Here is a 12,265-nt window from a genome sequence, read left to right on the forward strand (position 1 = left end):
TCATCACTGCTAGTCCCGAACAGCTCCAGCGATTCCCCAGGCCCTATGCCTCTTTCCTTTCCCCATAGTGGTTCTTATACCACTATTTTAGTTTATGGTTTAGGTGGCCCCTAGGGTTCATCCATATTGTGCAACTTTTGTATATTTAAACTGTGTTTTGTTTTAACGCAATTGCTTCTGTGCTCATAAAGAGTATAGGGGATATTTGTAGAAATAAATCTATATATATTTTCAATATATATCTGTGTGGTGTCCTTTCAGTTGGTATTCAAGGGGATTGTGTATGGTAAAACAGCTTGCTTCACATGCCTTTACAGAGTTTAGCCTAAGACTGCTTAGTCCATGCTACCCCTAGGATAGCTTGTCTATAAGGTTGACTTACAACCATCATCATAAGGGTTGCTTGGCATGGTACAAGGTGATCACTAGAACTAGTGAGCATCATATACCAGGCCAACTTCTCACAAGGCCCGATTGGGAAATAACGGATGACACAGACTCTGATAGATGGAGTCCAGAACTGGCCCATGGCACTTACGGCCAGCCCCTTTTATTAGCAGGTGCCACGTCACTCTTGATGCCTGTGTTTGATGGGTGTAGGGTAAGTGTGAGACCAGCCCTGGGGAGTGAATGGATACAGCTACGTGTCCAGCAGGACATTACATCCCTCCTAAACTTTAAATAAAACCAAAAACGAGTCCAACATGTTGGAATAAATAAGACAAACTGGACACCACTGAGCCTCTCAATCTTAGAGGCAGCCCGCAGGACAGCAGTGGACAGGTGAAGCTGGGAGCATCCAGATATCCCTGCATGCATCCATAAATGAACCAGATAATTCTGGGCACGAACACCGGTGTGGATGGAGTCCAGATCCTTCAACAGCATGCTGGTTGGGGAAAAAATCCACCCACGGAATGTTAGTCAGTCTCGCTTGCTCTCACGGTGCCATGGTTGGTGTCAAAAGTTCAAACTGGGATACATCAGGATCATAAGTGGTGGTCCGCTGCAGAGCATACTGCAAGACCACCAGCAGAGCCATGGCTGAGTCATTCGTGCAGCCACAAATGTAGATGATACATGGTCGGGTGTGCTTGTCAAATGGACCCAGGCACGGGTGGGGTCAGCAGATTGTCTCTGGACAATTAGTCCCTCACGGTGCCAGGAGTGCCTCTTTGGTCTCTTGGTGGCTCGTTGGTGTACAGCTTAACTCTGGTGGTGAGATGCTCCTTTGGTTGTTAGGATGATGCACATGACATGATGGCGTTGGCAACCAGGTGACAACGACTTGCAAGGTTTATGGTGACTGGAGGGATTTTGCAGCTCATTATTATTGGTGCAGTTATTCTTCTCTGGCATGTGTGGTTCTTAGCAGGGGTGCCATCATCCATCAAGCAGCCGGTGATGTGGTCAGATGCTTGCACTAGAAGCATGGGGCAGATACTCAGTTTGCACATACGTGTGACTTATTCTTGGTTTTCCCACTGGGCTGTCGCCAGCGACGTAGCTGCACATCAGCAGCTTGCTTGTGTCAGTAGGCACACTCTCATGTTTGGCATCAATCCTTGGTCTTTTCACTTGTGATCATGTCTTCTGCGCACCTGTGGTTGCCATATTCTTCAATGTGACAGGTCCAGTCACACACCTTTCTTTCCTCTCCTTTTTGGAGTTCTTTCTTTTCAATGTGCTAGGTGGTGTCAGGCCACGTCTCGTTGGTTCTCTTCTCATCATGAACCTCTCACAGATATTGTCCTGATCATGGGACCTTTGCATTTTCTCCCATAATAGACCTCTCATTAGTCCTGTCCTGTCTGTAGGACGGTGCATCTTCTCTCAACATGGACCTCTAGCAAGTCTTGTTTTGCCTGTAGAACTTGACTCTTCTGCTCAAGTCAGAGTGGCATCCACCCACTCTTCACCTGTCCCCTCCTCAGTGATCTTCTCTGGGCTAAGCTCCATGGATGGTGGGCAACCTTCCTTCAGACACGCTTTGCTTGAAGGCTATCCTTGCCTTCTCCTAATGGCATATTGCCTGCACCTTAAGGCCGTGCTGTTGCTGCACTTGGTCCTGCTGAGGGTTGTGTGTGCTTGGCAGGATTGGTCTCTCCATGTTACTTTCTCACTGATAGGCCAATCATGGCCATCCAGTGCTGGGGCGGCTGGATAGTATGGCCTCTTTCGTGCAGCCATACATTATCTATGTGCCCCACTGAGTTAACACTCACAGTCTGTGAGAAGTTGGCCTGGTATATGATGTCCACTAATTAAAGTGGGCACCTTGCACCAGTCCAAAGAACCCTTATGGTGATTTAAGAGGTCAAAGATAACCTTAGAAAGCTATCCAAGTGGTAGCTGTGTAGAGCAGCCTTGGTGCTTAGTCTTGAAGGAATATTAAGCAGCGTGTTTTACCAGAATGTAACATTATTGTATTGGTTAAATGAAAGGAGAACCACACAGTATAAAGTAATGTATTTATTATTAAAACACACCTTAAATATCTCACAGTATCTGCTACACGCAGTTAAACACAAAGCCCACAATACTGTAACACAGAAACAATCGTAAGTAGAACTAATGCACAATGGGCTCCAGGGGAGACCAAACCATATATTAAAATACCGGTATAAGAACCACGACTCGAGTCAAGACAGTGTCTAGAGGTTGTAGAATCGCTGGGACCCCAAGGAACCACCCAAGATGAGTAAGGAGGGACCCCATGGAGGACGAGTGCAGTGTGAGAACACGACAGCGTGTTACGTACAATACAATGGGAGAGTCGCGGTTGCAGTTTTAGTGTTTAAGGACCCTTCCCAGTGGATCACGAAGAAACCCTTTAGAACATAGAAGTTTGTAGAGCCACTCCACTCGTGGATACCAAAGTACCAGAGCTACCTATCACAGGGAAGCCGGGTGCATAGGGTAGAATTGGCTTCGGAAACCGCAGTTGTTCTCAATGGGAGTCTTCAAGGAAATGCCACTGCTCAAAAGGAGAAAAGTGTCCGGTGGAAGCCACAGGTGGATTCTTGAAGGAAGGAACCTGAAAGCAGAGGGGACAGAGTCTGGGTCAGTCAGGAGTGACCAGGGGCTCGGTAGACGAATGGCCACCGATGTCGGGGGCTTTGGGTGCGAAGAGGGAGACCTTGACTCTGCAGCCACGGGGACCAGGAGATGCCGAGGATGACCAGGAGATGGATATGAGTTGTCCCATGAAAGATGTTGAGTGCTGATGGGTCGGTGGCCGGCGGGAGCACCAACAAGCCTTGGAAGCGGCAACCCATGATGAAGGTTGAGAAAGGTCACAGTCTGGCCCAGCAAGGACCAGGAGACTCGCCACAGCATAGGGAGTCAGGGCAGGCCTGGAGCAACAAGGGTAGCCCAAGAAAATCAGATTTGCCCCTCATATGGACCCACAGGGCAAAGGCACAGGAGTTGCAAGAGGCCCTCTAGCAGTTTCACAAAACAACTGCTTGCAGGGCACAGAGTGTGAGGAGGCTGAAGTCCTTTGTACGAAATATGCACAAAAGTTGGGGCTATCGGTAGCCCAATGCACTTGGTTGGAACGTAGGAAGCCACCTCTTGTGTTGTGGGAGCTTTCGGAGTCTGCAGAAGCTCAGGATCAGCAGACCATTCAATTGTGTTATGGTGCCTGCGAATGCAGGGGAGTGACTCCTTCACCCCAAAGGAGATACTTCCATTGTCCTTGATGCTCCACAGGCCCTGCTCGGAGCCTGTATGGTGCACGGACACATACAAGGCTTTGGACGGAGAGGGAGACGAAGTCAGGCCCAGTCGAAGTCCAGCGAAGTCCAGAGTGTCCAGATGGTCGAAGGTCAGTGGTTTCTTGATCAGAATATTGTCCACATCGAATCTAGGGTCCTACAGTTAGGTAAGCCCTTTTGTACCCAAGTTAGAGGGTTGGGCATATTCAAGGCACCCTCCCAGGGGAGGGTCAGGACAGTGGGGAGGATACTCCCCTGTACTTTGCCCATTTTCGCACCAGAGTAGGAACAATGGCTCCCAGGACTGGTTTGAATTGGACTATGCACAGGGCAGTGGTGGAAGTGAGCGGGATCGGAAGGGCACGGCGTGCCCCTACTTTGAAAATTTATTTCAGTCCGTTCCCCTTCTTTTTGGTTTTAAAAAAGCGTCTGAGACGGCAGGAATAGTCCTACTTAAAATGATAACTTTATCATTCAGCCTGTGTTGTGCACATCGAGGAAGGCCTCTTCAGTGCCCCCGACCTCCTCCCCCTCCCCCTTTGTATCTAGGGGCCTGCAAAGCAACACTGAAAGGGCCATCAATCTTAGGTTAGCGCCAAAACGGCTACCTCTGATGGCCCTGCTGCTGTGATTCACGCCTCATATAGTGAGGACGCTACCTGCCTACTCCCACTGTGACCAATACAATGGTCACATCAGGATGCATTGGTGGCCCCCCTTGACTTCCTCTGTCCTTTATGTTTGGGCTTACGCAGACTGACTGGACACCACCTGGAAAAGAAGGGTTTCAGTTAGGAATTTGTGGCTTGCTGTAAATCTGCTCTCCACCCAGCCATAACTAGAAAATAGGGGCACGGCGGCTGCTGTAGAAGAGGCCCTCTACTGGTCGATGTACCCATAGCTGACCCAGCCCCACCAGCCTCTCCTGGAATTTGTTCTGCGTGCCTGCCCAGAGGTTCCCAGCACCTCCTTTACAGCTCTGCTCTTTGGTCTGCCCTGGGGCCTGCAAGAGGAGCCTGGACTGCCTCTGAACTCTACTTAAATATAGAATTGTGGAAAAGTAAATTTTGCCATGTTCTGTGTCCCTACGCCTCATCCATCATATGTTATGTGTGCATGACCAATATGCATATGTTATTCCCCATGTCTGATTAATGACGCAATTCCAGTTGTGTCCACCTTAGTATGCCAGTTTTCCAGTCCTCGTGAATACTACGAATATCAGGCCTAGGTAAAGTTATGTTGCCACGTTTCTTAGTGTGCACGTTATTCCATTATAAAGTCCCCGTTTCCAGGCCTCAAAAGGGCCCGGACATCAGATTCAGCTCCTGCCTCCTGAAAGCCTCGCTGAGGAGCGATACAGCCCCCACCTGTATCCTCGACCCTTCACTTACTTCCTGCCTCGCAGTGCCCGGTGTAGCTTGGCTCTGCCTCTGAGTCTGCCAAAAGTATGTTATAGTTCCAGCTATCAGTTCAGTCCTCCTTCTCTGCATTCCTAAGCTACTGAACTGCATCAATAGTTTCCGTCATTGTCTAGCCTATTCGGCTCCACGTTAGAGAAATACTGTATTAATGGTCATTTAATATTCTTCATCACGCACTACATGTAGAATAATGCATGGTCCAGTCTTAGAATCAAGTTAGCTTTTCCCCTCATGACTTCTAGTTTATATCAACATGTTCCCTAAACATCAGATACCAGATAGGGTTTAGGTACATGTCGCTCCGACCCTCCAGACTTTAGTCTCTGCTCCTAGCACAGAGTTCGTAGCCCCCAGCTTCTCCTAGTAACACGTCATTGCCAGTTTTCGCGCACCATTAGGTTAGAGGTCCCGGCTCCTTAGGTAGCCCCCTCCAATGTTTCCGCCCCATTCATGACATATTCTGTTACGTTTGCATCACATGTCTATGTATACTCCCAGTTACACCTACTTTTACTGTTATCTCTCGCGACTGCTACGCGTCACGCCTTCTGCTCCACCCACTGCTACGCCTACTGCAATGTAATGCTATGTGTTTGCGCTATGTATATAAGTTGATGTATTGTTATTAAAAGTTAGCGCGCTCATCCCAGACCAAGCCCCAGCAGCTGCTGGGTCATTCTATGCAGGTTGTCCTGATCCTGTCCTTATGCTGTAATAAACCTGCAGAAACTCCTACTACCTCGAATCTTGACTCTTATTTTATTGAGCTATCTGTTATTCATTCATTCATTCAAAAATAGATCCGGTATTATTTATTTATATACCACATAATGGCGCCCGAATAGGGACTTGCCCTTTCCCCACGCGTCGGTGAAGCCACGCCGACCCCCTGACCCTCTGCAGCCGTGACGGAACCATACCGGCCACGTGCAGATATTTCTGCTTCAAGTATCCCTCAGGCCCACGGAGGAGACGGAGGAGGCGGTCCAGCATCCAAACGAGACGGTGGAGGAACGCGGCGAGTCCCGACCAGAGCCCAAGCCAAGAGTCCAAGGTCCGAGGTATCCGGAGGCCCACCCGTAACTGAAGTCCGAAGTCCGAAGTCCGTCGTCGTAGCAGTCCAGTCCCGTCCGAGGCCTTCCGTTCCGTGCTGCCCGGTGAGTACCATTGCTGGGGTAGTATCTAGACAGGACCAATCTAAATTGACTCCTGGTCCGTGGGTTGGTGGTGCCCAGACTCACAAACGAAGTGTCCACTTCGGTGGATGCGGGTTCTGACGTGTCTCTTTATGAGACCGGTAAATGTCGTACTGTTACAGCAGTGCATCCAGTAATTCTAGTCTGTTCCGTTCTCGAGAAATTCTGTTCTGTTTCTGTTCTCAGTATTCCAGGTAATATTCTGTTCGAACTGTTATTTATAATGTTCTTTATGTATTTTACTGTTGTGGTATGAGTGTGACGTGATTTCGTGTTTTCATTGTGTATTGTATTGTGTCCAGATTACAGTTCAGTCATGCCTATATTTTCCAAGTTACGTCAGTTAAAAACTAGAAAGGGTTTATTAGAAGAAGCAGTTCCTGTCCCGCCCAGGGACAGTCCAGGTCATTTTATGTATCAGAAACATGGCATAAGCGCCATATTGTATCTAGATTTATGGGTAGAGTATACCAAACAGTTAGACGAGAAGTACAGATGGCCCGTATCGGGTACATGGGATGCCGAATGTATCATGCGAGTAGAAGAAGCATTATGGAAAAAGAAAGCCAGACAGTCACAGAAAGATGCCATCGAGTTATGGCGTAAGGAAGCTCATAAAAGAACGGAAAAGGAAGTCAGAAAGTCAGAGTTAAGTAGAGAATCCCAAGAACGAGCCCAAGAAAGAGAATTAATCGAGATAGGTGAACAAGTCAAAACCGAACAGTCAGACAGACAGAGGCATGCCCTCATTAAGGGTATGTATCCTCTTCGTGCCGAAGGTGTGCCAAAGGCGACCCCAGAGGCATCTAGTAATTTCCCGCCACCATTAGTTCCGACCAAGCTACGTCACAAACCAACCGCAGCTGATATTTTTATTTCGTCCTATCTGGACGACACAGTCCCCGAATATGCAAATCCTGTTCGCGCTCCGCCAGTCCCTGTAAATCAGGCACTTCCTGCTCCTCCAGGCACCGGGGTGCCCTTAACAGCTCCCCCGGGTCAGCCTGCCATACAAGTCCAGCCCACGTTACAATTACCGACCTTGCCAGCACGAAAGGCATCAGTCGACGATTCCGGTTTAGGGGCCACAGGAGGAGGTCTTCCTCAAACCCCGCCGCCACACAAGCGTTTAACATTACTCGAATTACATGCTCAAGCGTTACAGCGCACGCCCAAACATCAGTCTGTTACAGAAATCAGGCAAACCCTTAACGAATGTGTCTATGATCCAGTTCCAGGCGAATATAATATGGTTTTATATTCCTTACGTGTAAGGAGAGTGACCGAGTATCTAGTCACCTTGCCGAATATGAAAGAAGATCTAGACAGAATATATCGTTTCATCCGTACAGGGGATGATCCAGAAAGTATTAGCGAGACTATGTCTCAAAGGAAAGCCGAGATCCAGCTCATGATATTAAAGTTCCTGATCAATTGTCTAATAAGAGAACAAGATTACCCGTCTAAAGATTCCGCCGAAATGAGAATCCTGACAAGGTGGAGTGATAATATAGCCGAGGGTAAGCACAAGACCGTCGGTGCCATGGAGAGTATGTACAAGAAAATTCGTAAAGAAATAATAAGGTTACACGAACAACGTAAAGCAGCACAAGTAAGCGAGAAAGAAAGTATCTCTGATCCTGAAGAGGAAGAGAACGAGAATCCCGCCAGAATAGCGTATGTAGGAAAATCCAGATTTCCAGATCGCCATTTACGCCTAGAACCCAAGTCTATTTTTCATCATTCAGCGCCAGAACAAGGTTCCTTAGAACAAGTATTCCAAGCTACCGACCACATTCTGAAATCACGAATCGGTTATAGTGAGTTAAGTACCATGCACGAACAAGAACTAGCCCGATCAGCAGTCCGATGGATTACTGATTCTACCACTTTTCCAGACGAAATAGTGGCACAAATGTTTCTGAAACTGCCCCCAGCCGAGCAGCGACTGGTGGGAATGTATATGATTCAGCACCTCATTACTTTGTATGAGGATCAACATTCTGATCCAGGTCCGTTGCACGATGTCCTGAACGAGTTACTCCAGTATAGATGGAGAGGTCTAGGTACCGATTTAATCAGTATCATTCTAGAACAGCGCCACTAATATAGAACGTTCCTGAACCCGCATTTTGTTCATGTCTCACCCCCAGAAAGTAAACCATTCTACATAGACAGACAGAATCCGTTACGAGAAGTCCACCCAGTCCAAGGGGCGGGTGGCGTAATGCAACGAGTGTTTGTATACACTCCGATTTCAAAGATGGAACTTCTTGAAATGAAGAAATTAATTCCCTGTCATGACAAAGATCCAGCAGGGTTCCATAGAGAATTAAAAGACATGCTCCGTATGGGAGAATACACTTACCCAGATATCATTAAAATGTTAAAGGTCCTGTTACCCGCAGGGGTGTATGAAAAGCTAAAGGAAAAAGAATGGGAGGTGGGAGAGAAAAAGATCGATTGGGCAGCTCTAGAAGCTGAAGACAAGGCACGAGTACCAGGTACCGGTCTTGGAGATAAATGTAAAGAATTACCAGAATTATTGATTCAAGTTTTACCCAGATTATTGACAACGAGAAAGGAAGACTGGGATGCAATCTCAGCCTGTAAACAGAAACAAGATGAAGATATTAGTGATTTTTATTCTAGATTTGAAAAATGTTTTAGTATTAACAGTGGTCTCAAGACAAGTAGTGAGTCATACCCTCACCTTTTTGTTACCAAATTAGTCGAGAATTCAAGTCCACAAATTAAAAACCGAGTTTTGAAAGTCGAAAGCACCTGGCAAGCTAATACCCCGTCCCAGATGCTCCAGATGCTCCAGTATCACCAGAATAGAATTAGAGAAGAGCAAGAACACGAGAGAAAACGTATGAAAGACACGAAAATGAAAGTGCTAGTTGCACAATCTGTTCCTCAAGACAGTCAGAAGAGGGGTCCGAATCAAGTCATTCATCCTGCAGCTCCCGTTAAAGGGAATTGCAATTATTGTAAACAACCAGGTCATTTTATAAACGAGTGTGCAGTTCTGAAACATAACATAGCTACTGGTAAGACTAAAGAAAGACCACGTCCGCCTAGACAAGAACAAGTTTCACAGACTCCTCAGCCACAGAATGCACAACAGACAGTTACAGTACCGCAGCCTATTGCTGCCACACAGCATGTCACATCGCAGATGTACCAGTATGCTCAGACAGAGTATCCAGAGTACCAGCCATATTCATGAAACAGCCTAGAGAGGGAGGTAGGCTTGCCTCTCATCGAGATACCTGTAGATCAAGAAGGTCCCTATGTTCACAGTCAAGTATTAGGGAAAGACAGAAAGTTTTTGATCGACACAGGGGCAAGTAGGACCACAATTAGTCACGCCGAAGTTCCAGGGGCTCCGCTCTCAGGCTCAAGAAATGTTTCCCTTGGATTTTCAGGAAAGCCAATAGTTAATGAGATATCTAAGCCAGTCACTCTAGAAGTAGGTCCATTGTCCCGTACTACTGATCTGTTACTTACTAAGTCATGTCCAGAAAACCTATTAGGTATTAAGACACTGAAAGAATTAGGTGCAGTTATTTGCTGTTCCCCAGAGGGAATACGTCTGTTCCTACGTGACTTTAAGGGTCACTATGTATTACGAGATTTTGATTCAAGATTGTCTAATGTTCCACAGCACTTATGGGCGCAAGGTCCAACTGATGTAGGTTACATGCAAATCACACCCCATCGTGTGACTCTCAAACCAGGTGTAGTGTTACCCCGAATCAGACAGTACAGATTGCCACCCGAGGCTGTAGCAGCCTTATCCAAAATTATTGACGAGCTCATGGCTCAAGGAGTAGTTGTAGAAACTGACTCCAATGTATGTAATTCTCCGATCATTCCAGTCATGAAACGTACTGATCCAAATGCACCCCCAGTATATCGATTAGTGATTGATTTACGAGAGCTTAATAAATGTATTATTCCTCAGTACCCAGTTGTTCCAGACATTTCTTCCCTGTTAACAGCCATTGATTCCGAAGCCACGTTCTTCACTGTCATAGACCTCAAGAATGCATTTTTTAGTGTTCCAATTCATCCAGACAGCCAGTTTCTTTTCGGATTTTGTTTAAATGGAAGGAGCTATGTGTTTACACGCGCTCCTCAAGGTTTCACAGAAAGTCCTAGTATTTACAGTCAAGCACTCAAGAGACAACTAGACAACATTCACATGCCAACTGACACTGCCCTGCTCCAGTATGTCGATGATCTACTGGTCACAGCCCGTTCTGAACGTGACTGCGAGCGAGCGTCACTGACAGTCTTGTATTTCCTTGCCGAGATGGGGCACAAGGTGTCACCTTCGAAGCTTCAATTCTGTGTCCAGCAAGTGGTATACTTAGGACACTTGCTGTCCAAGAGGGGTAGGCAGTTGACACCCGACCGTATCCAGTTAATAGCGAGTCTTCCCCAGCCCAGAACCCAGAAGGAGGTACGTGCCTTCATCGGCCTTACTTCTTATTGTAGACAATGGATTCCCCAGTATGCATTTCTAGCCAAGCCAATGATACAGTTAACGACACAGGAGGCAGCCGTATCGACTGTCCTCCCTTGGACATCTGAACATACACTTAGTTTCAACGAGTTAAAGAAAGCCCTATGTCAAGCTCCAGTTCTAGCCACACCGAACTACAGTAAGCCTTTTACACTTTTCGTTACTGAACGTGAAGGTACAGCATTATCTGTTCTTACACAAGATCAAGCAGGACAATACAAGCCCTGTGCTTATTTTTCGAGCACACTAGATCCAGTCGCCCAGGCGTTGCCTGCGTGCCTCAAGTCAGTTGCAGCCACAGCACTAGCTATCAGACAAAGTGATTCCATAGTTTTAGGGCATTCCCTGACCGTACAAGTCCTACATTCAGTAGAAGTTCTTTTAAACCGAACACAAACTCAGCACTTGACAATTGCACGTTTAACAGGTTATGAATTGACACTGTTCCAGCCACACATAGAAATTAGACGCTGCAACGTTCTGAATCCTGCTACACTGTTACCATCAGTTAGTTCAAATCCAGACCCACATGACTGTGTGGAAGTAGTCAATATTACGACAAAGCCAAGACAAGACCTGACAGACATTCCGTTACCAGATCCCGACCTGACACTTTATGTGGATGGTTCATGTATGAGAACTAGTACAGGAGAACTAGTCGCCGCGTATGCAGTGACTACTGACACCGAAGTTATTGAAACACACCGTATTGATACTCTGTCCGCTCAAGCAGCAGAGCTAGTTGCTCTGACACAAGCCTGTATACATGCCAAGAACCTGAAAGTTAATGTTTACACAGATTCACGTTACGCATTCGGAGTTGTACACGACTTCGGAGTGCTCTGGCAGGAGAGAGGTTTCATGACTTCTCATGGAACCAAGATTCAGCATGGTCTCCTTATTCAAGCTCTGTTAGACGCCATACATTTACCGACATCCATTGCCATCATGAAATGCAAAGCACATACGAAAGTTACTGACATTATTTCCCAAGGTAATGATCTAGCAGATCGCACAGCCAAGCTTACAGCACAGACTCTAGACATTCCAGTCAATCAGACACACACCCCAGACCCGACTACATGCATGACAGTTAAGGACCCTACTCAAGATGTCATAGATATCCAGTTACATGCTACTCCTGAAGAAATCAAGAAATGGTCTGAACAAGGAGGGGTCCAGACAGATCAAGGATGGTTAACGAAGGGTAGAGCCACATGGTTTCTCCCCGATTCTATGGTTCAAGTCATTATCAATACCGCACATAGTCCCGCACATTTAGGAGAAAAAGCAATGTTAGATAGTATCCAGAACATTTGGTTCAATAAGCATTTACGAGCTGCAGCCAAGCAGAAAGTCCGTACCTGTATGATATGTTGTCAGTTTAATCCA

This window comes from Lissotriton helveticus, chromosome 9, assembly GCF_964261635.1.
Source record: "Lissotriton helveticus chromosome 9, aLisHel1.1, whole genome shotgun sequence".
Taxonomy (NCBI): Eukaryota; Metazoa; Chordata; class Amphibia; order Caudata; family Salamandridae; genus Lissotriton; species Lissotriton helveticus.